The sequence below is a fragment of the Trichomycterus rosablanca genome, chromosome 14 (assembly GCF_030014385.1).
Source record: "Trichomycterus rosablanca isolate fTriRos1 chromosome 14, fTriRos1.hap1, whole genome shotgun sequence".
Taxonomy (NCBI): Eukaryota; Metazoa; Chordata; class Actinopteri; order Siluriformes; family Trichomycteridae; genus Trichomycterus; species Trichomycterus rosablanca.
In genome coordinates, this window is record NC_086001.1 from 34,290,280 (window position 1) to 34,317,394 (window position 27,115).

Here is a 27,115-nt window from a genome sequence, read left to right on the forward strand (position 1 = left end):
CCAGGTCAACAGGACCTGCTAGTTAGAGAAGGATCACTTGTTTGTTAGTTTAAGTCCAAAAGTGGGTGTGGCCCATACGGGGATCGAACCCGCGACTTTGGCATTATTAGCACCACGCTCTAACCAACTGAACTAACCGGCCAGTTCAGCTATTAACTTCCAACTCACTATAGAACAATCCAACTAACCGTGCTGTGCACAAAGGACAGGGCATATACCCACATACCCGATCCTACACTGACAGCCCTTCACAGAAACGATGGAGAGCTTTACTGTTGTTGAGCAGAACAGATCTTCGTGTGAGATGACTGAGGTTCATGTATTTTTCTTTTAAGAATAAATAAAAGCTGATGCTTTTAACTTCATACTTTCCTAATACTTTTATTCTACACGCTCTACATTTCTTTTAGTCTTCTGCCATGTGCAGTGCAAGAATTCACTAAATTACACAGCAGTTCTCTTTTTAGTTTTTCCATTAACAAAATTGATTGTAAGCATTTATAAAGGTCATGCCACGTTCATTAGGTGAAATGAAGCCAGAATTAAAGATGGCAGAAGAACAGGGTGGTATTCTTACTTTCAGTGATTAAATTACTCAGGTTAGAAAAGCCTGATACCTGATACACAGCACACGCTCACCTGACACTCTCAGCCATTTAATCATTAAAGTGGGTGTGGTCCGTACGGGGATCGAACCCGCAACTTTGGTGTTATTAGCACCATGCTCTAACCAACTGAGCTAACCGGTCAGTTCATCTATTAACTTCCAACTCACTATAGAACAATCCAAGTCAAATCCACTCAGATTCATTTATTTTTCATCTTTGATTTTACTCTGCACATCAGCTCACAAACTTTGATCGCTCGCTACTTGTTGACATGCATTTTTGGACGTGGTATCATTATGGAGTTTGCATGTTCTCCCCGTGTCCGTGTGGGCTGTTAACCAAAAGGTTGGTGGTTCGAGTCCACCCAGGGACGAGTGTCTTTTATTGCACAACCTGCCTGTTGATGAAACGGATATGAGACACAACAACAATGTGTAGTCCCACAGAATAGTGGAAATAAGTAACTGAAAACATCCAGTAAACAACAGTCCTACAAGCACAAATATCCACATGATAAATCACCGGAGACCAGCTGTCCAAAGTGGAAGAACATCCTTTTGGTTTCAGTAGATGTTAAATGAAGATACTCGCCCAACGTGGGGCTCGAACCCACGACCCTGAGATTAAGAATCTCATGCTCTACCGACTGAGCTAGCCAGGCTTAAGCAGCAGGTCAGAACATCAGAGAGACGTAGGTTTAATTCACTAACATCACGACCAGATTAAGAACTAATTCACAGTTTACAAACAAACACAATTCAGAATATAACAATAAGAACTAAATGTAAAAGTGTAAGTTAGTCGCGTCTTTCTGCTCATACTGAGTATTACTGTGGGTCACTGCATGTAGGAGACACATGGAGCGCAGTATGGTAGGTGAACTATAGGGCACTAGGACCCAGCAGCACTACAATGAACAGAGTGACAGTGGGATCTAGCGGTATTGGGACTCTTATTACAGGACGCTGTTTCTGCTGCTTGTTATTAAACTCACCTGTGGATCATTTGAGTGGAGAAAACGTGCTGAGTTCTTGTTGTGTTCTTGTTTTTTATTGAGTTTTTTTGCTAGAAAAGGTATTGTAGCGTCACCGCTAGGAGGCCGCCACGGGCTTTACCCAGAAGCCCTTGCGGCCATGCTGTCCGTACTTTCCGTGGCCGTGTAGCCCAGTGTTGGGGCTGGGGTTGCTACGGTGAGGGCTGGATAAGAAGCCTTTATGTTTGTCTGTTGTATGAATGTCTGTATGTATGAATGAGTGTCTGTCCTAATCCACTGAGTGAACTGCCAAGGGCAGCTCACTCGCAGCCCCGACGCTCTCCTTCCTACTCGCCGGCGCCACAGTATTTATGAAGCTTTTGGAGGTTGAAACTGGGTGCTGCATCTTGTGCTAGATCTTCTGGACTTGCTCGGTCGCGCTAATTCTACTTAATAAAGTTTTAGTGCGCATTTACACCCTGTTTTACGATACTGATCACATCGTCTACACTAAAAGCTTTAGTGCACATCTAAACCCTGTTTTACGGTACCATGCTCTGACTGTAACCAGTAGGTTTATTTGCTAAGAAGAAATTCTGCAATGTTATCTAACACAACAACCACTACAAAGTACACTGTAAACACTGTCAGTACATGGTGACTACGAGTGGTTGATTTCATATTAAAGTTTATGTTACGTTTTGTTAGGATTCAGTTGCAGGAGAAGCTGCAGGAAGTAAAAGATGTTCAGGATGAGGATGATGTGAGTTATGAGAGTAACGAGGAATTCTTCACCCATATTCCTTTTCTACCCACGCAGCACGGAGCCCGTTCCGGTTCCCGAACTTGACTTTGAACCGGTTCCGAGTGTTTCCACCGGAAAAAAGAGGTTCCAGACAGCGAACTAGCGGGCCAATCTGGCACCACAGAATACTTGGATTTTCAGCCCGAACTGTGACATCCGTCAGTGGGCGTGTCGTGTTGTACAGCAGCGCGTTAGCAACTATAGCAACTGGCGTCAGCTGGGGTCTCATATGGAGCGTAATGCTGCATTTTTATCTTTTAAAGTTCATTTGATTACATTTTGAGCCAGTTTGCTGCTGATATTTTCAAAGCACATTTAAAAAGATGAATTGTGTGATATTACGAGATAAAAGTGACCCGGACAGAACGAAATAAAGAGTGAAGCTTTTTCGACTCCCCGAGCTGAATAAACACCACACGTGTAAATCCAGCTATACACAGATACATGTGGTATTTTAGTGTAGATTTGATGGTTATTTCACACAGATGGATGTTCATGTTGTGGAACTTTAGTGATGTTTTACCACTCAAGCTGAGCGCTGAGCTGATCGGCTATTTGCGCCGAGGGTCGCGGTGAAACCGAAGCGCAAAACGCTTCTCACGTTAATGAACTAAAGAAAACAACAACTGAGACAAACACGTGACGTCCTCTTATCACCGATATATAATTGATGTTTTTACATAAAAACAAACATCTGTAACAGCAGCACAAATGCTCGCACATAATCCACACACTCCTCCATGTTATCACTTCTCTTAACTCGTAGTAAGTAACGCCCACTGTTGATAATGCAGCTTGGTTCTCAAAAACTGGTGGAAATGCACGTCGGTTCACTACAGAACACCAAGGTTCAGAGAAACCCGAACAGAAACGGTTCAAGAAACATGTTTTTTTTTTGGTGGAAAAGGGGTAATTGTGTGGAAAGAGTTTTAATAGACAGAGTAATCTCAAAACACACCAGCACATTCACACTGGAGAGAAACCGTATCAGTGCTCACAGTGTGGAAAGAGTTTTAATATACAGAGTGAGCTTAAAATACACCAGCACATTCACACTGGAGAAAAACATTATCTGCATCCGGACTCAGATAATAACAGAGTCTGTACTAGATTGGAGGAAGTACACAGCGCTTTCAGTACAGAAGTAACAACACCCCTACGTACTACGTCCGCCATTTTACCAACGTCAAGTGAAGACGTGATGACATAATATCGCCATGGTTACAGACCACCATAGTTACAGACAAGCCCCACTTGCCAAATTTTTGGATATTTATCGTCTTTTTGCGCTAATCATAACGTTATTTAGGGTTGTACACAATAATAACATTTTTATTTTGTTTATCTTACTTACACCTGTAAACAGAGGACTCTTCGTTTTCCCCAATTTCTTGTTTTTGCTTCCGCTTCGCAGCTACAGTTGCATTACGGGATACATTATGGGTTGCATACTCGAACATGGCTGCCCAAGAAGTAGGTCATCCGGGTACTTCTCGCGTACCTTTTTAATGTATATTTATGTATACTGTGTATTCGGACATACTAACCGCTCTCGCGTACTATTGAGTATGGAAGTATGCGATTCTTTTTTTGTATTCGATGTGATTTTGTATTACATGCTTGAATCAGGTTAGCTCATGATGCATTAAGTTAAATGAATTTGCACATGTTGGATTATTAGTATTGAAATGCATAACTTGGAATAATATGCATATGGACTTTAAACTTAAATATCATTTGATATTCATGTCTTGATGTGCGGAAGTTTATAAACGTGTTGTTTTTACTTCTTGTAGTTTTAACCTACTTCCAGTTTGCCATTAAACAGAGTTGAACTAAACATCTACAGCGTGGTGATTGGTGGAGGAGTTATCTATCTGCCAGTTTATGCAGGGCGTATAAAGGTGGCAGAATAGAGTTAATACACCAGCGTATTCACACTGGAGAGAAACCATATCAGTGCTCTGTGTGAGAAAAGCTTTAATATACAAAGTGACCGTAAAAATACACCAGCGCATTCACACTGGAGAGAAACCGTATCAGTGATCTCAGTGTGGATATCAGAGTTTTAATCAACATTGTCATCTCAAATTACACCGGCGCATTCACACTGGAGAGAAATTGTATCTGGACTCTGTAAACACTGTAATACACAGGAATCAAACTCAGATTATCAGATTGTAAAAGGTCTGAGAAATAAAGAACAGAGTTAGAGAAGCATGTTGGAGAACTAAACATGACATTAGAGGAACTGCTTGGAAGAACGTCTAGGACTGACTGTAGTCCTCTCTAAAAGACTACAGTCTGCTGTTCAACTCCAACTGCTGCTGTTCAACTCCAAACATGCCATTATTTCAATTTGCCAAACTTAATGACCCTTCTGTAAATGGTTTAATGTGCACAATGTGCTACTGGCTTGTTTTTCTTTTCTACAATGTAAGTTCATACCTTCAGGTTCATGTTATTTGAGGTCTGTGTTTTGTTCATTCATTTGAATGCTGTGTACTTTTGTCAGTGGAAGTAGTTTTATAGCTTTATAAAACATTGTACTTACTTACTATTTCCATTCTTGCAGGAGTGTGGGTTTACCTTCCACTTCAATAGCGAGGCGTGTCCAGCCCTGCTACACAAACTGTCATTTTGTCCCTGTTAAAAACTTTAGCTTAGTTAAAGCAAATAAAGACACATTTAAAATGTTCATCTTTCATTACAGGTTTAAATTTGCATAAAACAAATGTTTGTACAAATAATATAAAATGTAAACCTTTCATTTAAATACAAGCTGCAGTAAAGTTACATAGTTGACCCATGGTAAAAAAGAACCTCACAGTTGGGTTTTTGTAACAACTTAGCACAACCCAACAAGATAAAAAAAAAAACATAATGTGTTCTGTCACAGTGCTGGTTGCCAAATAACACTTTTTCACCTGCATTCGTCCTTTTCTTTTCTGTATACCAAAAACAGTCGCCACTTCAGGTCTACAACACGTTACAAAAACACTTGGGACAGAAGAGTCATAAACACTCTCTGTTGGAAAAAATAGAACATACCCAAATATATATATGCTTATATGCCAATTAAACATTAATTATAGACTGCTGTATGAGATAACTTGATAACATGAACTTATCAAGAAGGTATGAACCTACATTGTAGCAAAGAAAAACAAGCCAGTAGCAGCAGTGTGCACTTTAAACCATTTACAGAAGGGTCATTAAGTTCGGCAAATTGAAATAATGGCATGTTTCTGACCTGAATGAGAGGGGCATTAAAAAGATCTCACACTTGTCAGAGTCAACGTTTGAAGCCCAGGTCAATAGGAACTGCTAGTTAGAGAAGGATCACTTGTTTGTTAGTTTAAATCCAAAAGAGGGTGTGGCCCATACGGGGAGCGAACCCATGACCTTGGCGTTATTAGCATCACACTCTAACCAACTGAGCTAATTGGCCAGGCCACCTGTTCACTTTAGATCTTTGTACATAATTCTACACTAACCCCCATTCAACCAGCTGCATGGCAGCACAAAAACCATTTGAGATTCTTTACACTTACAAGGAAGATCTGTAAAAATAAGCGGCTTCTAAACTGAATTTGGTTGTTATTGCACCAGAAATGCAGCAGTTTCATGTTATTTTAATGATCCGAGATCTCAGTCCTACTTCAGACATCTCTGTCTAGTCATTTCTTATGGTCAGACTTTCTTAATACACATCTAAGAGGTTTTGTGGGTTCTTATATGTGTAAACTATCTAAACTATATATTTCGTAAAGTTCTTGACTGAGCTTAATGCCACCAACCAGTGACTGGAGCAGATACGACTCAGGTCCTGCACACAGTAAGTAGTGCTGATACACAGTACCAGCCTGCACACCAGAGGAGCTCCAAACATCAAGTTTTCACTCATTAAATCATGTATTTTGTGAACTTTGTGGAATGAATGTACGATTTGTACGTGTAGATTCTGGGTTTTAGGAAGTTTAGCTACTGTTAATATTTTTTCTCAGTTGAACTAAAAACCTGAATTGATGTTTTAATTGTTCATTAAGACTTCACTAGGAGTTATTACCATCAAGCAAATGTAAAGCATATTTCTATATGAAGAGCATCTGTTTCCAGATAATATACACTGAGGTGTAAAGCATAATGGAGCGGGTTCAGTAATTGTGTAGTAGTTTAAAAGTGACAGTAAGTCTGTGTCTGTTTCTGTTGTTTATTCTGAATTGTGTTTGTTTGTAAACTGTGAATTAGTTCTTAATCTGGTCATGATGTTAGTGAATTAAATCTCTCTGATGGTCTGACTGATGAGCTGTCTTTCTGACAAGTTTCTTCATTTAACATCTAGTAGAATCGGGTATGTGAGTATATGACCTGCCCTTGGACATCAGCCAGTTAGCTCAGTCGGTTAGAGCAGGGTGCTAATAACGCCAAGGTCGCGGGTTCGATCCCCGTATGGGCCACACCCACTTTTGGACTTAAACTAACAAACAAGTGAGCCTTCTCTAACTAGCAGGTCCTATTGACCTGGGCTTCAAACGTCTCTGACAAGTGTGAGCTCTGTGTAATTTGGTCAGTGGAAGTAGTTTTATAGCTTTATAAAAACATTTTACTTACGTGTCCAGCCCTGCTACACAAACTAGCTAGCCACACCCAATTTTGGACATAAACTAACAAACAAGGGAGTCCTATTTACACAGTGCTTGGTTGCCAAATAACACTTTTTCACCTGTATTCGGCCATTATCAAAAACAGTTGCCATTACAAGTCTACAACATGTTACAAAAACACTTGGGACAAAAGAGCCATAAACACTCTCTAATTTGTATATATTATAAAAATAAAATAATAATAATAAAGTCACAAATCTGTACCAAAGCAACAAGCTGTAATTTATTTCTAGCACCACTAGATGGTGACGATGTCTGTACAACATTTTGAACTTCACTTTAAAAGTCAGTTGAATGTGTTTTACTGTAGTAAGAATGAAAGTATGAGCTGATCTTTGTCTCATTGTGTAGCTTTGATGAAGAAAAAGCCGCTGGGTCAGTGTGTAACAGGAGGTTTGGAGTGAAGGTGGGTGTGTGTGGATAAAAGCTTCCAGCACCTGATATTTCCAGGCGGGATCCCATCCAAATACTAACCAGGCCCGACCCTGCTTAGCTTCCGAGATCAGGTGTTCTCAGGGTGGTGTGGCTGTAAGCAAGAGATGACGTAAACAAGCTGCTTCTTATAGACGTCTGTCGTTCAGCCTTTCACTCCGCTGTGTGTCGTCTTTTACTTTCTCTTTTCTACACGCAGCTTTTCAAATAAAAGATCCTGAAACAGTGACAAAACACACAGAGAACCACACACACCGCTCAGCTGCTGCTGCTGATCCTCTTTCACCTGCATTTAGTACAAAAACCCCACAACAAATCATCTGGATTCAACCTTTCCTTAACCATGTGCCAGAAAAGTCGCTCACTGCTGCCTACAAAACCACACAAAACACTTTATACAGAAGAACCTTTAACTGTCTCTTACTTTTATTTTATTTTTATAAATAAATAAATAAATAAGTAATTAACAGCTTAAAAAGCAAGTGTTTAGGTTCATTCATCATCTTAACACAGATTACAAACTAATCAAGCTCATCCAATTTCAGACATTGTTCACGTAAACAAAAGGTGTATAATGTTAATTTTAAGTAGTGCCCTAAGTAGGGAGTAGGCGTCATTTGAGACGAGGCCGATAGTCTCTACTCAAACTGCAGACTAAACGAACTGATAAACTATCTGATGAAGTAAAAGCTCTGAACCTTTTCTGTATTTTGGCTCCACTGTTCTTCATGTTTCATGTTTACAGTTTCTCCATTTTACACTAATTACTAAACTTGTGTTTTTACATTCCCGGTTGTTTCTGTGGTATTTGTGTGATTGGCTGATACTCCTGCACTGAGGATACTGTGGGTCACTGCCAGTGTTGCCAACTTCTCAGTAAGGAAAGTAGCTATTGGCTGGCTATAATTATAAACTATAGGTAGCACATCTCGATAGATCCATTGATCTGTATCTCAGACATATAGTAAACATGTAGTATCTTCACATGTATCTCAGCCATATAGTAAATAATATTCTAACCCTCTATGAGGAATATCTTCTAAGGTTTAACCTCCGTGATTTATCATACCATTTTGGATAAGATCCCAGTGAGAAAACTATAGATCACACAGATCTTATCTATAGCTACAAAAACATGGAGTGAGGAACAAATCATTAGAACTGAACTGACAAGGGAAAAGCAACAACATTGTTTTACATATACAAACAGCTAAGTACAAGATAACGTAATAAATGCTCAACATGTTTACTCAGTAATGAACTTTATTAGACACAACCTTTACATATGTACTTACTTGCTATGTGTTAATGTAAGGTTAACACATAGCATTAGATAAACAACTGTTATTCAACTGTATGCAATCACATATAGCTAATCTGAGCACCTTGCATAGATCTGAAATAGAATACAAAATAAGTCACATAATAACGGCATTACATACACTTAAACTTTATACTTTTAAAGGAATTAAAACTAAAACCACACATTACTAACCGCTAACAGAAATAAATTAGGCAAAGGTAGCACAGAATTATAGGCGTTCCAATCAAAAACAGATGTGCACATGCTCGGTAGGACAAATTGATGGTATTGGGTAAAATAAATCAACAGAACAACAGCATCACCCGCTGCTCGGTGAGGACAGTAACTGCAGAACGATATGTGCTTTTACCTCAAAGTCTCCAAAAGTCTCCAATAACACCATAAAAAGTCACTAGAGCGTCTGAAAACTCGCTAAATATAGCACAAATATCCACCTGATAAGTCACCGAAGACCGTAGAATTATGTACAAAGATCTAAATTGAAAAGCTGAACTGGTCGGTTAGCTCAGTTGGTCAGAGCGTGGTGCTGATAACGCCAAGGTTGCGGGTTCAATCCCCTTATGGGTATCATTACCCTCTTTAATGATTAAAGGTAGCATATTTGAGAGTCAGGTGAGCATGTGCTGTGTATCAGGACTTTCTAACCTGAGTAATTTAATCACTGAAAGTAAGAATACCACCCTGTTCTTCTGCCATCTTTAATTCTGGCTTTATTTCACCTAATGAACGTGGCATGACCTTTATAAATGCTTACAATCAATTTTGTCAATGGCAAAAATAAATAAATAAATAAAAAGGGAACTGCTGTGTTATTTAGTGAATTCTTGCACTGCACATGGCAGAAGACTAAAAGAAATTTAGACGGTGTAGAATAAAGGTATTAGGAAAGTATGAGGTTAACAGCATCAGCTTTTAATTATTCTTAAAAGAAAAATACATGAACCTCAGTCATCTCACATGAAGATCTGTTTTGCTCAACAACAGTAAAGCTCTCCATCGTTTCTGTGTGGCAGGTCCATAACTGAAGGGCTGTCAGTGTAGAATTGGGTATGTGGGTATATGCCCTGCTACACAAACTGTCATTTTTTTCCCTGTTAAAAACTTTAGCTTAGTTAAAGCAAATAAAGATACATTTAAAATGTTCATCTTTTATTACAGGTTTAAAGTTGCATAAAACAAATGTTTGTACAAATAATATAAAACCAAAGTACAAAATAAACATTTCACTCATTTTAATTATCTCACAAATCACTTCTCAGTTTTAAAGGTCAAAGGCAGCAGCATCTTTTAGATCAGAACAGCTATTAACATTAAATATCACTAAAGAGGAAATCCTGAAGACAGCAATGTAAACCTTTCATTTAAATACAAGCTGCAGTAAAGTTACATAGTTGACCCATGGTAAAAAAGAATCTCACAACTCACAGTGAATACACTGATGTACTTTAAGGGCACTACTTTGAGTAAAACTCTGTCCACACTCGGTGCAGTGATATGGTTTCTCTCCTGTGTGAATACGCTGGTGTTTTTTTAGGTTAACATGTTGAGCAAAACTCTTTCCACACTCTGAGCAGTGATACGGCTTCTCTCCAGTATGAACACGCTGGTGTACTTTAAAGTCACTACTTTGAATAAAACTCTTTCCACACTCTGAGCAGTAATACGGCTTCTCTCCTGTGTGAATACGCTGGTGTTTTTGAAGGGTACCCTGTTGAGCAAAACTCTTTCCACACTCTGAGCAGTGATACGGTTTCTCTCCTGTGTGAATACGCTGGTGTTTTTTTAGGTTAACATGTTGAGCAAAACTCTTTCCACACTCTGAGCAGTGATACGGCTTCTCTCCAGTATGAACACGCTGGTGTACTTTAAAGTCACTACTTTGAATAAAACTCTTTCCACACTCTGAGCAGTAATACGGCTTCTCTCCTGTGTGAATACGCTGGTGTTGTTGGAGTGTACTCCGTTGAGTAAAACTTTTTCCACACTCTAAGCAGTGATATGGCTTCTCTCCTGTGTGAATGCGCTGGTGTTTTTGGAGCGTACTCAGACAAGAAAAACTGTTTCCACACTCTAAGCAGTGATATGGCTTCTCTCCTGTGTGAATACGCTGGTGTTGTTTGAGATGACTCTGCATAGTAAAATTCTTTCCACACTCTGAGCAGTGATATGGCTTCTCTCCTGTATGAATGCGCTGGTGTCCTTGGAGATGACTCTGCGTAGTAAAACTCTTCCTACACTCTGAGCAGTGATATGGCTTCTCTCCTGTATGAATGTGCTGGTGTCGTTGGAGATTACCCTGCGTAGTAAAACTCTTCCCACACTCTGAGCAGTGATATGGCTTCTCTCCTGTGTGAATACGCTGGTGTTGTTGGAGATGACTCTGTGTAGTAAAACTCTTCCCACACTCTAAGCAGTGATATGGCTTCTCTCCTGTATGAATACGCTGGTGTTGTTTGAGATTACTCTGCTTAATAAAACTCTTCCCACACTCTGAGCAGTGATATGGCTTCTCTCCTGTGTGAATACGCTGGTGTTGTTTGAGATTACTCTGCGTAGTAAAACTCGTCCCACACTCTGAGCAGTGATGAAAGTTATTCATGTTTATGCTTTGATAAGACTGTAGAAACTGTTTCCTTGGAAAGCAACAGAAACAAAGAAACAAGTCGATTAGTTAGAATCACTTTTACTACATTATTACCACAATAATATTAAACTCATCACCTAGTAATAAAAACATTAAATTCACTTCACATCTAAGTGAGAATCTGAATTTAAAGAACATCAGGAAAAAATACTTAAAAATACTGCAGATATTAATAATTAAATAACTATAAATAACTTGATATAAATAAAGATATAAGAGATCTGACTTTCTCAACATCAGTCCTGCACCAAGCAAATCTAATCCAGTTCATGACAGGACTAATAATTAGCTCACAAGTTTGGTGTGCTGGGAGTAAAAAAGGCTTCATAAATCACTACAATTATGAGCATAAAGCTATTTTAAACAGTCTGAATATATTAACCTGATAATATTAAATAACATAATAAAATAAAAAGAACAACAAATGCAACATAAATGTAAAAGAAACAAACAAGAAAACCCTTTACCTTCCTGTTAGAATCCTGGCAGCCATTTTAACAAAGCTGGTGTCTCCAGCAGGTCGTTTCTAATGAAGAACGTGCAGAAGATCCTTCTTACCAAGTGACTCAGCTACAGGTCTAGAGTTTAGTCCTTAAATAGAGCTGAGGACAAAGACCCAAGACCAGTTCAAAACTCTGCATTGGTCAATCATCAGCCAACCATTCACACCTTCTTGTGTGAAGTACTAGCTCATTATCTATGGAACGTGTGCAAATGTGCACTTGTGTGTCTGTGAACTGTTTGATTTACTACTGCGGTCAAGCCTCCACTTCAAAATGCTCAGTCAAATCAGCCCCCACATTGTTTGTGAAGACGTGCGTATACTAAACATTACAGTAAAAGTGTCTGGCGGAACTATTTAGGATAGAATTTCAGGGTTTAAAATAAAAGGTTTGGTAATAACTGGACATTATGATTTTACTCTAAACTTAAAGTCAACTAAAATATAATCTAAGCTCATTTCCGTTTTAATTTAGATTGTTATTAAATGGAATAATCTTGATTAGATGAATTGTTATTGTTATTAAAAGGAATCTACTTGTTTCCACAGAACAATTCCACTTCATAATGATAGTACACAACATGTAGGTTACAAATACATTCTAGAAATGTGACAATATAAAAGGCCTTTATTATAAAGTTTAAGGGTACCAAAAAAATAGGGTTTAAATCAGGGGTGGGCAATTCAATTTTCCAAGGGGCCACATAAGAAACTGGGACTGTTGTGGAGGGCCGGACCAATAAGGTGAACTTAATTCTGCTCAATATTCATTTTGTCTCTTTATTTACATTTACAGCATTTAGCAGATATTTTTATCCAAAGTGATTTACAATACGGTTACAGTATACAGTCTAAACAATTGAGGGTTATTGGTCTTGCTCAAGGGTCCAACAGCAGCAACCTGGCTGTGGTGGGGCTTGAACCAGCGATCTTGTAATTACTAGTCCAGTACCTTAACCACTAGGCTACGACTGCTCACTCTTTATGAAAAGCAGTAGATTGTACAGTTCTTATAAGCTGTTAATGTTTAGATGTTACAATCAGAAAATTAGAAGTAGGCAGAGTAAAAATGTTCTTATATTTCTGTTTAGTATCGTAACAGCGATTTAGAGCCTAAATTCTGATCCTTAACCAGCGTTACACCTGACTTCAGTTAATAAATACTTCAGAGGTTCATGTCTTGTTAAAAACTCCTTCTGTTCACATTACAGTGAAGCTGGAAACACTCACACACACGTAAATCCAAACTTACGGTAATTTAAAGATATAGCGCTCCCATCAAAATCAATCCTGTTGTAATGCATGTTTGATGTACGTTTATTTACATCTAATTTGTAATTGCCACGAACCTCATGCGGGCCGGTTGGGGATGTCTTGCGGGCCGGATGTAAAATGACGATTATAAAATGACTAATAGTTTAATGATACAATATTAGTAGCTGTAATACCAATGTAAACAAAATACATCACAAAAAAGTATCAATCAGAATGTAAAATGAAAGTATATTATTATTAATAATAAAAGATTCACTGGTAGTACTGATCGATCATTTGCCATTTCACCAATATCTGTGACACCCTGGATTCTGGGCTAGTTTCAGCTTCAGGGTTGATTTTAGACCAGACATTAGGCTGAACCTGGCAACTCTCGCCATTTTCCCGCCAAATTGGGCTATATTCAAAATGTGACACAGCTGGATTTGCCCTCACATACCTATGAACAAGGTCTGCTAGTTTTAGCACGTGAAGGACGGGTTTAGACAGACTTTGAGCTGGATATTTGTGCTGGACTTGGCATCCCTGGGTGGAGTTGAATTGTTTGGCGTTGGTTCCAGTCGCTGCTGGAAATAAACAGACTGAGTACAAGTACAGTCTGTGTTCCTGTAGTTATTAACTGCTCTCATTCTCAGCAGTTTGAACAGGATTTGAACGGAAGGTAAAGCTCTTATTTTCAGGTTTTGTTTCCTTCCCTTTATTAATCTTTATGTTTCCTCAGTGAGCTCGTATCACTGCTCAGAATGTAGAAAGTGTTTCAGTAAATCCAAGAGTTCACATATTTCTACACCATAAATACAGATAAATCTATAGGTGGGTGTTTCCTCTTATAGTTTTCTTATTGTTCCTCATATACAGTAGAAACTAATTCACACAAATATACATACAGCATTTGACATGACTTAGATTCTTATCATAAAAGCTTTATCTAAGTTCATGTCATTTCACTTTACAGAATAGCCTTTCAATTCCTTGTTTGTGTTTAGGATTAAATGTAAATAACGTCTCTGCTGAGATAAATAGGTGTAGTTTGACTTCACCCATCATGCTTTGTGGCTCCATCTACTTCATTTGCACACGTTCCATAGATAATGAGCTAGTACTTCACACAAGAAGGTGTGAATGGTTGGCTGATGATTGACCAATGCAGAGTTTTGAACTGGTCTTGGGTCTTTGTCCTCAGCTCTATTTAAGGACTAAACTCTAGACCTGTAACTGAGTCACTTGGTAAGAAGGATCTTCTGCACGTTCTTCATTAGAAACGACCTGCTGGAGACACCAGCTTTGTTAAAGTGGCTGCCAGGATTCTAACAGGAAGGTAAAAAAGATCGATGGTATTGGGTAAAATAAATCAACAGAACAACAGCATCACCCGCTGCTCGGTGAGGACAGTAACTGCAGAACGATATGTGCTTTTACCTCAAAGTCTCCAAAAGTCTCCAATAACACCAGAAAAAGTCACTAGAGGGTCTGAAAACTCGCTAAATATAGCACAAATATCCACCTGATAAGTCACCGAAGACCGGTTGTCCAAAGTAGAAGAACGTTCTTTTGGTTTCGGTAGATGTTCTTCACTGTAAGTGCGCAGAACGTGCTGCCATGCAGGTGGTTGAATGGAGTTAGTGTAGAATTATGTACAAAGATCTAAATTGAAAAGCTGAACTGGCCGGTTAGCTCAGTTAATCAGAGCGTGGTGCTGATAATGCCAAGGTTGCAGGTTCAATCCCCTTATGGGGATCATTACCCTCTTTAATGATTAAAGGTAGCATATTTGAGAGTCAGGTGAGCATGTGCTGTGTATCAGGACTTTCTAACCTGAGTAATTTAATCACTGAAAGTAAGAATACCACCCTGTTCTTATACCATCTTTAATTCTGGCTTCATTTCACCTAATAAAAGTGGCATGACCTTTATAAATGCTTACAATCAATTTTGTCAATGGCAAAAATAAATAAATAAATAAAAAAAGAGAACTGCTGTGTAATTTAGTGAATTCTTGCACTGCACATGGCAGAAGACTAAAAGAAATGTAGACCGTGTAGAATAAAAGTATTAGGAAAGTATGAGGTTAAAAGCATCAGCTTTTATTTATTCTTAAAAGAAAAATACATGAATCTCAGTCATCTCACACGAAGATCTGTTCTGCTCAACAACAGTAAAGCTCTCCATCGTTTCTGTGTGGCAGCTCCATAACTGAAGGGCTGTCAGTGTAGAATCGGGTATGTGGGTATATGCCCTGCTACACAAACTGTCATTTTTTTTCCCTGTTAAAAACTTTAGCTTAGTTAAAGCAAATAAAGACACATTTAAAATGTTATTTTATTACAGGTTTAAATTTGCATAAAACAAATGTTTGTACAAATAATATAAAACCAAAGTACAAAATAAACATTTCACTCATTTTAATTATCTCACAAATCACTTCTCAGTTTTAAAGGTCAAAGGCAGCAGCATCTTTTAGATCAGAACAGCTATTAACATTAAATATCACTAAAGAGGAAATCCTGAAGACAGCAATGTAAACCTTTCATTTAAATACAAGCTGCAGTAAAGTTACATAGTTGACCCATGGTAAAAAAGAATCTCACAACTCACAGTGAATACACTGATGTACTTTAAGGGCACTACTTTGAGTAAAACTCTGTCCACACTCGGTGCAGTGATATGGTTTCTCTCCTGTGTGAATACGCTGGTGTTTTTTTAGGTTAACATGTTGAGCAAAACTCTTTCCACACTCTGAGCAGTGATACGGCTTCTCTCCAGTATGAACACGCTGGTGTACTTTAAAGTCACTACTTTGAATAAAACTCTTTCCACACTCTGAGCAGTAATACGGCTTCTCTCCTGTGTGAATACGCTGGTGTTTTTGAAGGGTACCCTGTTGAGCAAAACTCTTTCCACACTCTGAGCAGTGATACGGTTTCTCTCCTGTGTGAATACGCTGGTGTTTTTTTAGGTTAACATGTTGAGCAAAACTCTTTCCACACTCTGAGCAGTGATACGGCTTCTCTCCAGTATGAACACGCTGGTGTACTTTAAAGTCACTACTTTGAATAAAACTCTTTCCACACTCTGAGCAGTAATACGGCTTCTCTCCTGTGTGAATACGCTGGTGTTGTTGGAGTGTACTCCGTTGAGTAAAACTTTTTCCACACTCTAAGCAGTGATATGGCTTCTCTCCTGTGTGAATGCGCTGGTGTTTTTGGAGCGTACTCAGACAAGAAAAACTGTTTCCACACTCTAAGCAGTGATATGGCTTCTCTCCTGTGTGAATACGCTGGTGTTGTTTGAGATGACTCTGCATAGTAAAATTCTTTCCACACTCTGAGCAGTGATATGGCTTCTCTCCTGTATGAATGCGCTGGTGTCCTTGGAGATGACTCTGCGTAGTAAAACTCTTCCTACACTCTGAGCAGTGATATGGCTTCTCTCCTGTATGAATGTGCTGGTGTCGTTGGAGATTACCCTGCGTAGTAAAACTCTTCCCACACTCTGAGCAGTGATATGGCTTCTCTCCTGTGTGAATACGCTGGTGTTGTTGGAGATGACTCTGTGTAGTAAAACTCTTCCCACACTCTAAGCAGTGATATGGCTTCTCTCCTGTATGAATACGCTGGTGTTGTTTGAGATTACTCTGCTTAATAAAACTCTTCCCACACTCTGAGCAGTGATATGGCTTCTCTCCTGTGTGAATACGCTGGTGTTGTTTGAGATTACTCTGCGTAGTAAAACTCGTCCCACACTCTGAGCAGTGATGAAAGTTATTCATGTTTATGCTTTGATAAGACTGTAGAAACTGTTTCCTTGGAAAGCAACAGAAACAAAGAAACAAGTCGATTAGTTAGAATCACTTTTACTACATTATTACCACAATAATATTAAACTCATCACCTAGTAATAAAAACATTAAATTCACTTCACATCTAAGTGAGAATCTGAATTTAAAGAACATCAGGAAAAAATACTTAAAAATACTGCAGATATTAATAATTAAATAACTATAAATAACTTGATATAAATAAAGATATAAGAGATCTGACTTTCTCAACATCAGTCCTGCACCAAGCAAATCTAATCCAGTTCATGACAGGACTAATAATTAGCTCACAAGTTTGGTGTGCTGGGAGTAAAAAAGGCTTCATAAATCACTACAATTATGAGCATAAAGCTATTTTAAACAGTCTGAATATATTAACCTGATAATATTAAATAACATAATAAAATAAAAAGAACAACAAATGCAACATAAATGTAAAAGAAACAAACAAGAAAACCCTTTACCTTCCTGTTAGAATCCTGGCAGCCACTTTAACAAAGCTGGTGTCTCCAGCAGGTCGTTTCTAATGAAGAACGTGCAGAAGATCCTTCTTACCAAGTGACTCAGCTACAGGTCTAGAGTTTAGTCCTTAAATAGAGCTGAGGACAAAGACCCAAGACCAGTTCAAAACTCTGCATTGGTCAATCATCAGCCAACCATTCACACCTTCTTGTGTGAAGTACTAGCTCATTATCTATGGAACGTGTGCAAATGTGCACTTGTGTGTCTGTGAACTGTTTGATTTACTACTGCGGTCAAGCCTCCACTTCAAAATGCTCAGTCAAATCAGCCCCCACATTGTTTGTGAAGACGTGCGTATACTAAACATTACAGTAAAAGTGTCTGGCGGAACTATTTAGGATAGAATTTCAGGGTTTAAAATAAAAGGTTTGGTAATAACTGGACATTATGATTTTACTCTAAACTTAAAGTCAACTAAAATATAATCTAAGCTCATTTCCGTTTTAATTTAGATTGTTATTAAATGGAATAATCTTGATTAGATGAATTGTTATTGTTATTAAAAGGAATCTACTTGTTTCCACAGAACAATTCCACTTCATAATGATAGTACACAACATGTAGGTTACAAATACATTCTAGAAATGTGACAATATAAAAGGCCTTTATTATAAAGTTTAAGGGTACCAAAAAAATAGGGTTTAAATCAGGGGTGGGCAATTCAATTTTCCAAGGGGCCACATAAGAAACTGGGACTGTTGTGGAGGGCCGGACCAATAAGGTGAACTTAATTCTGCTCAATATTCATTTTGTCTCTTTATTTACATTTACAGCATTTAGCAGATATTTTTATCCAAAGTGATTTACAATACGGTTACAGTATACAGTCTAAACAATTGAGGGTTATTGGTCTTGCTCAAGGGTCCAACAGCAGCAACCTGGCTGTGGTGGGGCTTGAACCAGCGATCTTGTAATTACTAGTCCAGTACCTTAACCACTAGGCTACGACTGCTCACTCTTTATGAAAAGCAGTAGATTGTACAGTTCTTATAAGCTGTTAATGTTTAGATGTTACAATCAGAAAATTAGAAGTAGGCAGAGTAAAAATGTTCTTATATTTCTGTTTAGTATCGTAACAGCGATTTAGAGCCTAAATTCTGATCCTTAACCAGCGTTACACCTGACTTCAGTTAATAAATACTTCAGAGGTTCATGTCTTGTTAAAAACTCCTTCTGTTCACATTACAGTGAAGCTGGAAACACTCACACACACGTAAATCCAAACTTACGGTAATTTAAAGATATAGCGCTCCCATCAAAATCAATCCTGTTGTAATGCATGTTTGATGTACGTTTATTTACATCTAATTTGTAATTGCCACGAACCTCATGCGGGCCGGTTGGGGATGTCTTGCGGGCCGGATGTAAAATGACGATTATAAAATGACTAATAGTTTAATGATACAATATTAGTAGCTGTAATACCAATGTAAACAAAATACATCACAAAAAAGTATCAATCAGAATGTAAAATGAAAGTATATTATTATTAATAATAAAAGATTCACTGGTAGTACTGATCGATCATTTGCCATTTTACCAATATCTGTGACACCCTGGATTCTGGGCTAGTTTCAGCTTCAGGGTTGATTTTAGACCAGACATTAGGCTGAACCTGGCAACTCTCGCCATTTTCCCGCCAAATTGGGCTATATTCAAAATGTGACACAGCTGGATTTGCCCTCACATACCTATGAACAAGGTCTGCTAGTTTTAGCACGTGAAGGACGGGTTTAGACAGACTTTGAGCTGGATATTTGTGCTGGACTTGGCATCCCTGGGTGGAGTTGAATTGTTTGGCGTTGGTTCCAGTCGCTGCTGGAAATAAACAGACCGAGTACAAGTACAGTCTGTGTTCCTGTAGTTATTAACTGCTCTCATTCTCAGCAGTTTGAACAGGATTTGAACGGAAGGTAAAGCTCTTATTTTCAGGTTTTGTTTCCTTCCCTTTATTAATCTTTATGTTTCCTCAGTGAGCTCGTATCACTGCTCAGAATGTAGAAAGTGTTTCAGTAAATCCAAGAGTTCACATATTTCTACACCATAAATACAGATAAATCTATAGGTGGGTGTTTCCTCTTATAGTTTTCTTATTGTTCCTCATATACAGTAGAAACTAATTCACACAAATATACATACAGCATTTTACATGACTTACAATTACATTTACATTTTCAGCACTTAGCAGACGATCTTATCCAGAGCGACTTACAGAAGTGCTTCTATAGTGAACATTTCATTTCTCAAGTTTAGGTAAACAACAGTCAATGAACACAAATCTGCTAAAACCTGTTAAAAGGCTTTTTTTTTTTTTTTTTTTTTTTATGGAAAAGAATGGAACAAAATGTTGGTAAATAAGTACAGTCAGCCTAAGTGTTTAGTAAAAAGGTGGGTTTTTAATTGTTTTTTAAAGACAGCAAGAGACTCAGATGTTCGGACAGACACAGGAAGTTCATTCCACCACTTCGGCGCTAGAACAGAGAACAGCCTTGATGCTTGTCTTCCTTTAGTCCTGGATGGGGGCTCAAGTCGAGCAAGACTAGAGGCTCGACTTAGATTATTATCATAAAAGCTTTATCTAAGTTCATGTCATTTCACTTTACAGAATAGCCTTTCAATTCCTTGTTTGTGTTTAGGATTAAATGTAAATCACTTCTCTGCTGAGATAAATAGGTGTAGTTTGACTTCACCCATCATGCTTTGTGGCTCCATCTAATTCATTTGCACACGTTCCATAGATAATGAGCTAGTACTTCACACAAGAAGGTGTGAATGGTTGGCTGATGATTGACCAATGCAGAGTTTTGAACTGGTCTTGGGTCTTTGTCCTCAGCTCTATTTAAGGACTAAACTCTAGACCTGTAGCTGAGTCACTTGGTAAGAAGGATCTTCTGCAGGTTCTTCATTAGAAACCACCTGCTGGAGATACCAGCTTTGTTAAAGTGGCTGCCAGGATTCTAACAGGAAGGTAAAGGGTTTTCTTGTTTGTTTCTTTTACATTTATGTTGCATTTGTTGTTCTTTTTATTTTATTATGTTATTTAATATTATCAGGTTAATATATTCAGACTGTTTAAAATAGCTTTATGCTCATAATTGTGGTGATTTATGAAGCCTTTTTTTCTCCCAGCACACCAAAGATTTACACTTGTGAGCTAATTATTAGTCCTGTCATGAACTGGATTAGATTTGCTTGGTGCAGGACTGATGTTGAGAAAGTCAGATCTCTTATATCTTTATTTATATCAAGTTATTTATAGTTATTTAATTATTAATATCTTCAGTATTTATAAGTATTTTATCCTGATGTTCTTTAAATTCAGATTCTCACTTAGACGTGAAGTGAATTTAATGTTTTTATTACTAGGTGAAGAGTTTAATATTATTGTGGTATTAATGTAGTAAAAGTAATTCTAATGAATCGACTTGTTTCTTTGTTTCTGTTGCTTTTTAAGGAAACAGTTTCTACAGTCTTATCAAAGCATAAACATGAAGAACTTTCATCACTGCTCAGAGTGTGGGAAGAGTTTTACTATGCAGAGTAATCTCAAACAACACCAGCGCATTCATACAGGAGAGAAGCCATATCACTGCTCAGAGTGTGGGAAGAGTTTTACTACGCAGAGTAATCTCCAACGACACCAGCGCATTCACACAGGAGAGAAGCCATATCACTGCTTAGAGTGTGGAAGCAGTTTTTCTCAACAGAATACGCTCCAAAAACACCAGCGCATTCACACAGGAGAAAAGCCATATCGCTGCTCAGAGTGTGGAAGCAGTTTTTCTCAACAGAATACACTCCAAAAACACCAGCGCATTCACACAGGAGAGAAGCCATTTCAGTGTTCAGAGTGTGAAAAGAGTTTTACTCAAAGTAGTGACCTTAAAGTACACCAGCGTGTTCACACAGGAGAGAAACCTTATCACTGCTCAGAGTGTGGGAAGAGTTTTGCTAACAGTAATGCTCTTAAAGTACACCAGCATGTTCACACAGGAGAGAAACCATATTACTGCTCAGAGTGTGGAAAGAGTTTTATTCAAAGTAGTGACCTTAAAGTACACCAGCGTGTTCACACTGGAGAAAAGCCGTATCACTGCTCAGAGTGTCGAAAGAGTTTTGCTCAACAGGTTAACCTTAAAAAACACCAGCGTATTCACACAGGAGAGAAACCATATTACTGCTCAGAGTGTGAAAAGAGTTTTGCTTACAGTGATGCTCTTAAAGTACATCAGCGTATTCACACAGGAGAGAAACCATATTACTGCTCAGAGTGTGGAAATATTTTTGCTTATGAAAAGAATCTCAAACGGCATCAGCGTATTCACATAGAAAAACTACATCACAGTTAAGAGTGTGGGAAGTATTTTATTGCACATTGTGTTCTCCAACAACACCAGCGCATTCACACAGGAGAGAGGTTGTATCACAGTTTACTGTCTAAAAAGAACTTTAGTGAAAAGAATATTCTTTAAGTACACCACACCAGCGCATTCACATAAAAGGGATGACCCATATTGCTGCTTATAGTGCGGATGAAGTTTTACTGGAAGCAGCATTTTTAATAGACACCAGTACGGTCACAGAGAAGTTACGTTCTTGTGACTGAAGTCGTGTTTCATTTTCTACTAATATGCACTAGAACTGCTCTACTTCATGTTATGATGTGGGGAGAAAGGACCCAAGGATGCAGAGGGTTAACTTAAAAGGGTTTTATTTACCAAATAATAAACATAATATACAATAAAATAAAAGGAATAACAACAACAAAAAACACTTCGGGGAATCCCGAAGGCAGCCGGTGACGTCAGGGAGAGAAAGGGAACAGAAAAGCATACAAAAAGAAAAGGGGAAGCGCGAGGCGCGAACCCAGGGCTCTTGCCTCCCGACCGGGAGCTCTAGCAGCTTGCCACAGCGACGCTAGTGGCAGAGTCGCTCCCGGCGCTATTGAGGCAAAGAGTGGGTTCTGTTGGCCGAAGAAGGGGGGTAACACCGCCGGTAGATAAGTGGCACGGCGCTCTCCAGCAGTTTATGCTGGTCAGCGCCATGCCAGCTACCGGGTGTGATTTAATTACGGACTTAAACGACTAAATGTAACGGCGCTGTCACCAGCCAGAGTGGCTGGGAAGTGGGCGTTTATAAACAGCGCTCCAGAGGGCTAAACGCGACGCTGTCACCAGCGCTTTGCGCTGGGAGGGGGTTGCGTTCCTAATGGATCTCAAGGTGGCGGCGGCACGGCGGCAGCGGCTCGGCGGCGGCGACCTGTTGGCGACCTAATGGTGGCGACCAGGCGGCGACGGCACGGCGCCGGTGGCACAATGGCGGCGGCACAATGGCGGCGGCGCGGCGGCGGCGACCTGGCGGCGGCCCAATAGCGGTGGCCCGGTGGCGGCGGCACGGCGGCGGCAGCACAGTGCGGCGGCACAACCTAGAATTAAAATAAACAAACATAAAAGGGCACCGCAGTGCCAAACAAACTGAAAGAAAGAAAAAAGAAAATGGCCAACAAAAGCAGAAGGTGCGACGGCTGCAGCTCTGCACCTCTCCCTTAAATAAGGGAAGGCACAAGGCACAGCTGCAGCCCGTTCGCCCTAACGAGCTGGCCAGGTATTTAAATGAGCAGCTCGTTTCTGCTCTGTAAGGCCTGTGGTGTCAGGGAGAGATGGCACATACCCCTGACGCCACAGAGCCTAACACTTCAATTATCAAATGTACATGATGGTATGAATATGATCATTAATCATTAAAAGTTATGTGGTGTAATGTACCAACCTCAGATCTGAATCTGTTTTTGTTCTTTATTCAAGTTTAATCTACTTTAATAAACACAGAACAACTTTTACTCTCAAGTGGAAGAATTTTACCCTGGTCTTTATGGTGTTTGCATACATTCTTCATATTATGAATGCTAAGTTTTCATAAATGAATATGTGACAGGTTGTTTCCCTTCCTGCCACTATATGGCACTGTGCCAATTAATGGAGTGCCTGGTTTGAGGGGCGGCATAATGCATCATTAGATAAATAGAGGGGTGGATACACCTGTCGCTCCTCTTCCCTCGTTTCTTTCCGGTGGTGGTGATCTGTTTGGCGTGGCCGTTCCAGGTGCACGATCTTCCCCATTCAGGTAATGCATTCTGCTAGCCTCCCGCTGTTGTGTGTGGAAAACGGGCGTGTTGGTAACGCGATTTCTGCTCATTATAGCGTAATTGGCTGCAGTGGCCATGGGGGAACGCATCGCTCCACCGGAAGCCCTTCTTGGGTGCGCTTGCCTGTCTGCCGGTAAGTTCACTCGTGTTACAAGCTGTGGCACAAGCCTTTGATCCCCGGTCTCTCGTGGGCGTCACTGTAGCGTCGCGACGTGGTATGTATGAGTTTATATTTTTATGAATACAGTGTATCACAAAAGTGAGTACACCCCTCACATTTCTGCAGATATTTAAGTATATCTTTTCATGGGACAACACTGACAAAATGACACTTTGACACAATGAAAAGTAGTCTGTGTGCAGCTTATATAACAGTGTAAATTTATTCTTCCCTCAAAATAACTCAATATACAGCCATTAATGTCTAAACCACCGGCAACAAAAGTGAGTACACCCCTTAGTGAAAGTTCCTGAAGTGTCAATATTTTGTGTGGCCACCATTATTTCCCAGAACTGCCTTAACTCTCCTGGGCATGGACTTTACCAGAGCTTCACAGGTTGCCACTGGAATGCTTTTCCACTCCTCCATGACGACATCACGGAGCTGGCGGATATTCGAGACTTTGCACTCCTCCACCTTCCGCTTGAGGATGCCCCAAAGATGTTCTATTGGGTTTAGGTCTGGAGACATGCTTGGCCAGTCCATCACCTTTACCCTCAGCCTCTTCAATAAAGCAGTGGTCGTCTTAGAGGTGTGTTTGGGGTCATTATCATGCTGGAACACTGCCCTGCGACCCATTTTCCGGAGGGAGGGGATCATGCTCTGCTTCAGTATTTCACAGTACTTATTGGAGTTCATGTGTCCCTCAATGAAATGTAACTCCCCAACACCTGCTGCACTCATGCAGCCCCAGACCATGGCATTCCCACCACCATGCTTGACTGGCATGACACACTTATCTTTGTACTCCTCACCTGATTGCCGCCACACATGCTTGAGACCATCTGAACCAAACAAATTAATCTTGGTCTCATCAGACCATAGGACATGGTTCCAGTAATCCATGTCCTTTGTTGACATGTCTTCAGCAAACTGTTTGCGGGCTTTCTTGTGTAGAGACTTCAGAAGAGGCTTCTTTCTGGGGTGACAGCCATGCAGACCAATTTGATGTAGTGTGCGGCGTATGGTCTGAGCACTGACAGGCTGACCCCCCACCTTTTCAATCTCTGCAGCAATGCTGACAGCACTCCTGCGCCTATCTTTCAAAGACAGCAGTTGGATGTGACGCTGAGCACGTGCACTCAGCTTCTTTGGACGACCAACGCGAGGTCTGTTCTGAGTGGACCCTGCTCTTTTAAAACGCTGGATGATCTTGGCCACTGTGCTGCAGCTCAGTTTCAGGGTGTTGGCAATCTTCTTGTAGCCTTGGCCATCTTCATGTAGCGCAACAATTCGTCTTTTAAGATCCTCAGAGAGTTCTTTGCCATGAGGTGCCATGTTGGAACTTTCAGTGACCAGTATGAGAGAGTGTGAGAGCTGTACTACTAAATTGAACACACCTGCTCCCTATGCACACCTGAGACCTAGTAACACTAACAAATCACATGACATTTTGGAGGGAAAATGACAAGCAGTGCTCAATTTGGACATTTAGGGGTGTAGTCTCTTAGGGGTGTACTCACTTTTGTTGCCGGTGGTTTAGACATTAATGGCTGTATATTGAGTTATTTTGAGGGAAGAATAAATTTACACTGTTATATAAGCTGCACACAGACTACTTTTCATTGTGTCAAAGTGTCATTTTGTCAGTGTTGTCCCATGAAAAGATATACTTAAATATCTGCAGAAATGTGAGGGGTGTACTCACTTTTGTGATACACTGTATTAGTTTATTTGATTATTTTAACTTGGGTACTAAATTATCGTGGTATGCCTTTCTTGTAGAGAACGGCGTAAATCGTTGGTTTGTATTCAGCTTTCCCTGGATTCATGCTGCTGTTTTGGCTCTATTTAATAGTGGGATATGTCAGTCGCTTCATGGTGACTTCAGCTTGTCTGTAATAACACTGGGTTGCTGAATAGCCGTGGTGACGGCTAATGAATGTGTCCGTCCCGAGTAAAAGGAATTAATAATCTACAGGGCATTGCTACGTCTTCAAAATGGCCGATGGGTTTAAATTAAAGGACATTCCACTGGTATTTTAACATGTCTTATGTGTTAAATGTAATTGATTAGTTAATATCATTGTGTAGTTTTTGGTACATTTGTATGTCATTTAATTGTTTCTTTTCACACCAGTCTGGCATAGCTTTTTGTTTGGTATATTGTGATTGTGTTTTTGTGTGTTTGGTTAGGTGCTGTGGCTCAGGCGGCAGTCCAGTCCTTGGTAGTGATTTTTCTTCACATTTCTTTTTTTGCAGGGTGAGTGTAGTGTCACGGTGGTTGATTTAATAGATTCTTGATATCTTTGGTCTGCCCTGGCCGCCTGGTAAGCCCCAGCAATCCTTTCTTCTAATTTATTGGTATTTATGTTGGGTAACTGTGTGTGTGTGTGTGTAAATTTGATTTCTTTTGTTAACTGTTGTGATGTGTAATAAAGCCTTTGTGGTTAAATTGAAAACCGTCTCTTGCCCCGTGGTATTATTGAACCTGTGAGATCTTGTATGTTAAAAGTTAGAGACTTAGAATTTCCTGTGGATGAGATTACCCCAGGTGGCGTTGTCGCAACAACCTTATATTTGCCATTGCCCTTCCCTTCGCCATTCTGCCACATATATACAAAACAGTTACATGTGCAAAAATATAAAATAGAATAAAATATTAATAAAAACTGCAAAATAATAACAATAAAAATTATACACACAGAGAGAGACACACACACACTCAAACTGATCGTTATTACTACCTCATTACTGTACATATTATAATTTTTATTATTATTTTGCACTGTTTTTATTAATATTTTATTCTATTTTATATTTTTGCACATGTAACTGTTCTGTATATATTTGTTATTTCTCATTGTTATTTTTATTATTTCTCTCTAACTTGCTTTGGTAATACGAATGTCCTTATTTGTCATGCCAACAGTGGTGTATAAAGTACCGGAAGTCCATACTTGAGTAAAAGTACAAGTATCTTACCAGAAATTTACTTTAATAGAAGTAAAAGTCACCTTTTAGAATATTACTTAAGTAAAAGTCTAAAAGTATCTGATGTTTAATGTACTTAAGCATCAAAAGTAATTTGATATTAAATGTACTTAAGTATTAAAAGTAAAAGTAAATGCTGTTAGTATAAATGGAAGCGGTCATTTTAAATATAAAGATTGTTTTTTTTAAGCCAGTAAACCACCTTAACAATTAACCTGTTTTTTTCCTTTCATCTGAACATTTGTGC

The 27,115-nt window shown here is 39.3% G+C and overlaps 1 non-coding gene and 2 pseudogenes across 1 annotated transcript; all 3 read right to left on the reverse strand.

Moving 5' to 3' along the window:
* Nucleotides 1-1,196: 1,196 nt before the first annotated feature.
* trnak-cuu (transfer RNA lysine (anticodon CUU)) lies at nucleotides 1,197-1,269 on the reverse strand. Its single transcript has one exon. It is a non-coding gene; the product is annotated as a tRNA-Lys (tRNA).
* Nucleotides 1,270-7,478: 6,209 nt separating this feature from the next.
* Nucleotides 7,479-7,587, reverse strand: LOC134327211 (5S ribosomal RNA; annotated as a pseudogene).
* A 2,636-nt stretch (nucleotides 7,588-10,223) lies between these two features.
* LOC134326317 (zinc finger protein 850-like) overlaps nucleotides 10,224-27,115 on the reverse strand; it is a 28,080-nt pseudogene continuing 11,188 nt past the window's right edge.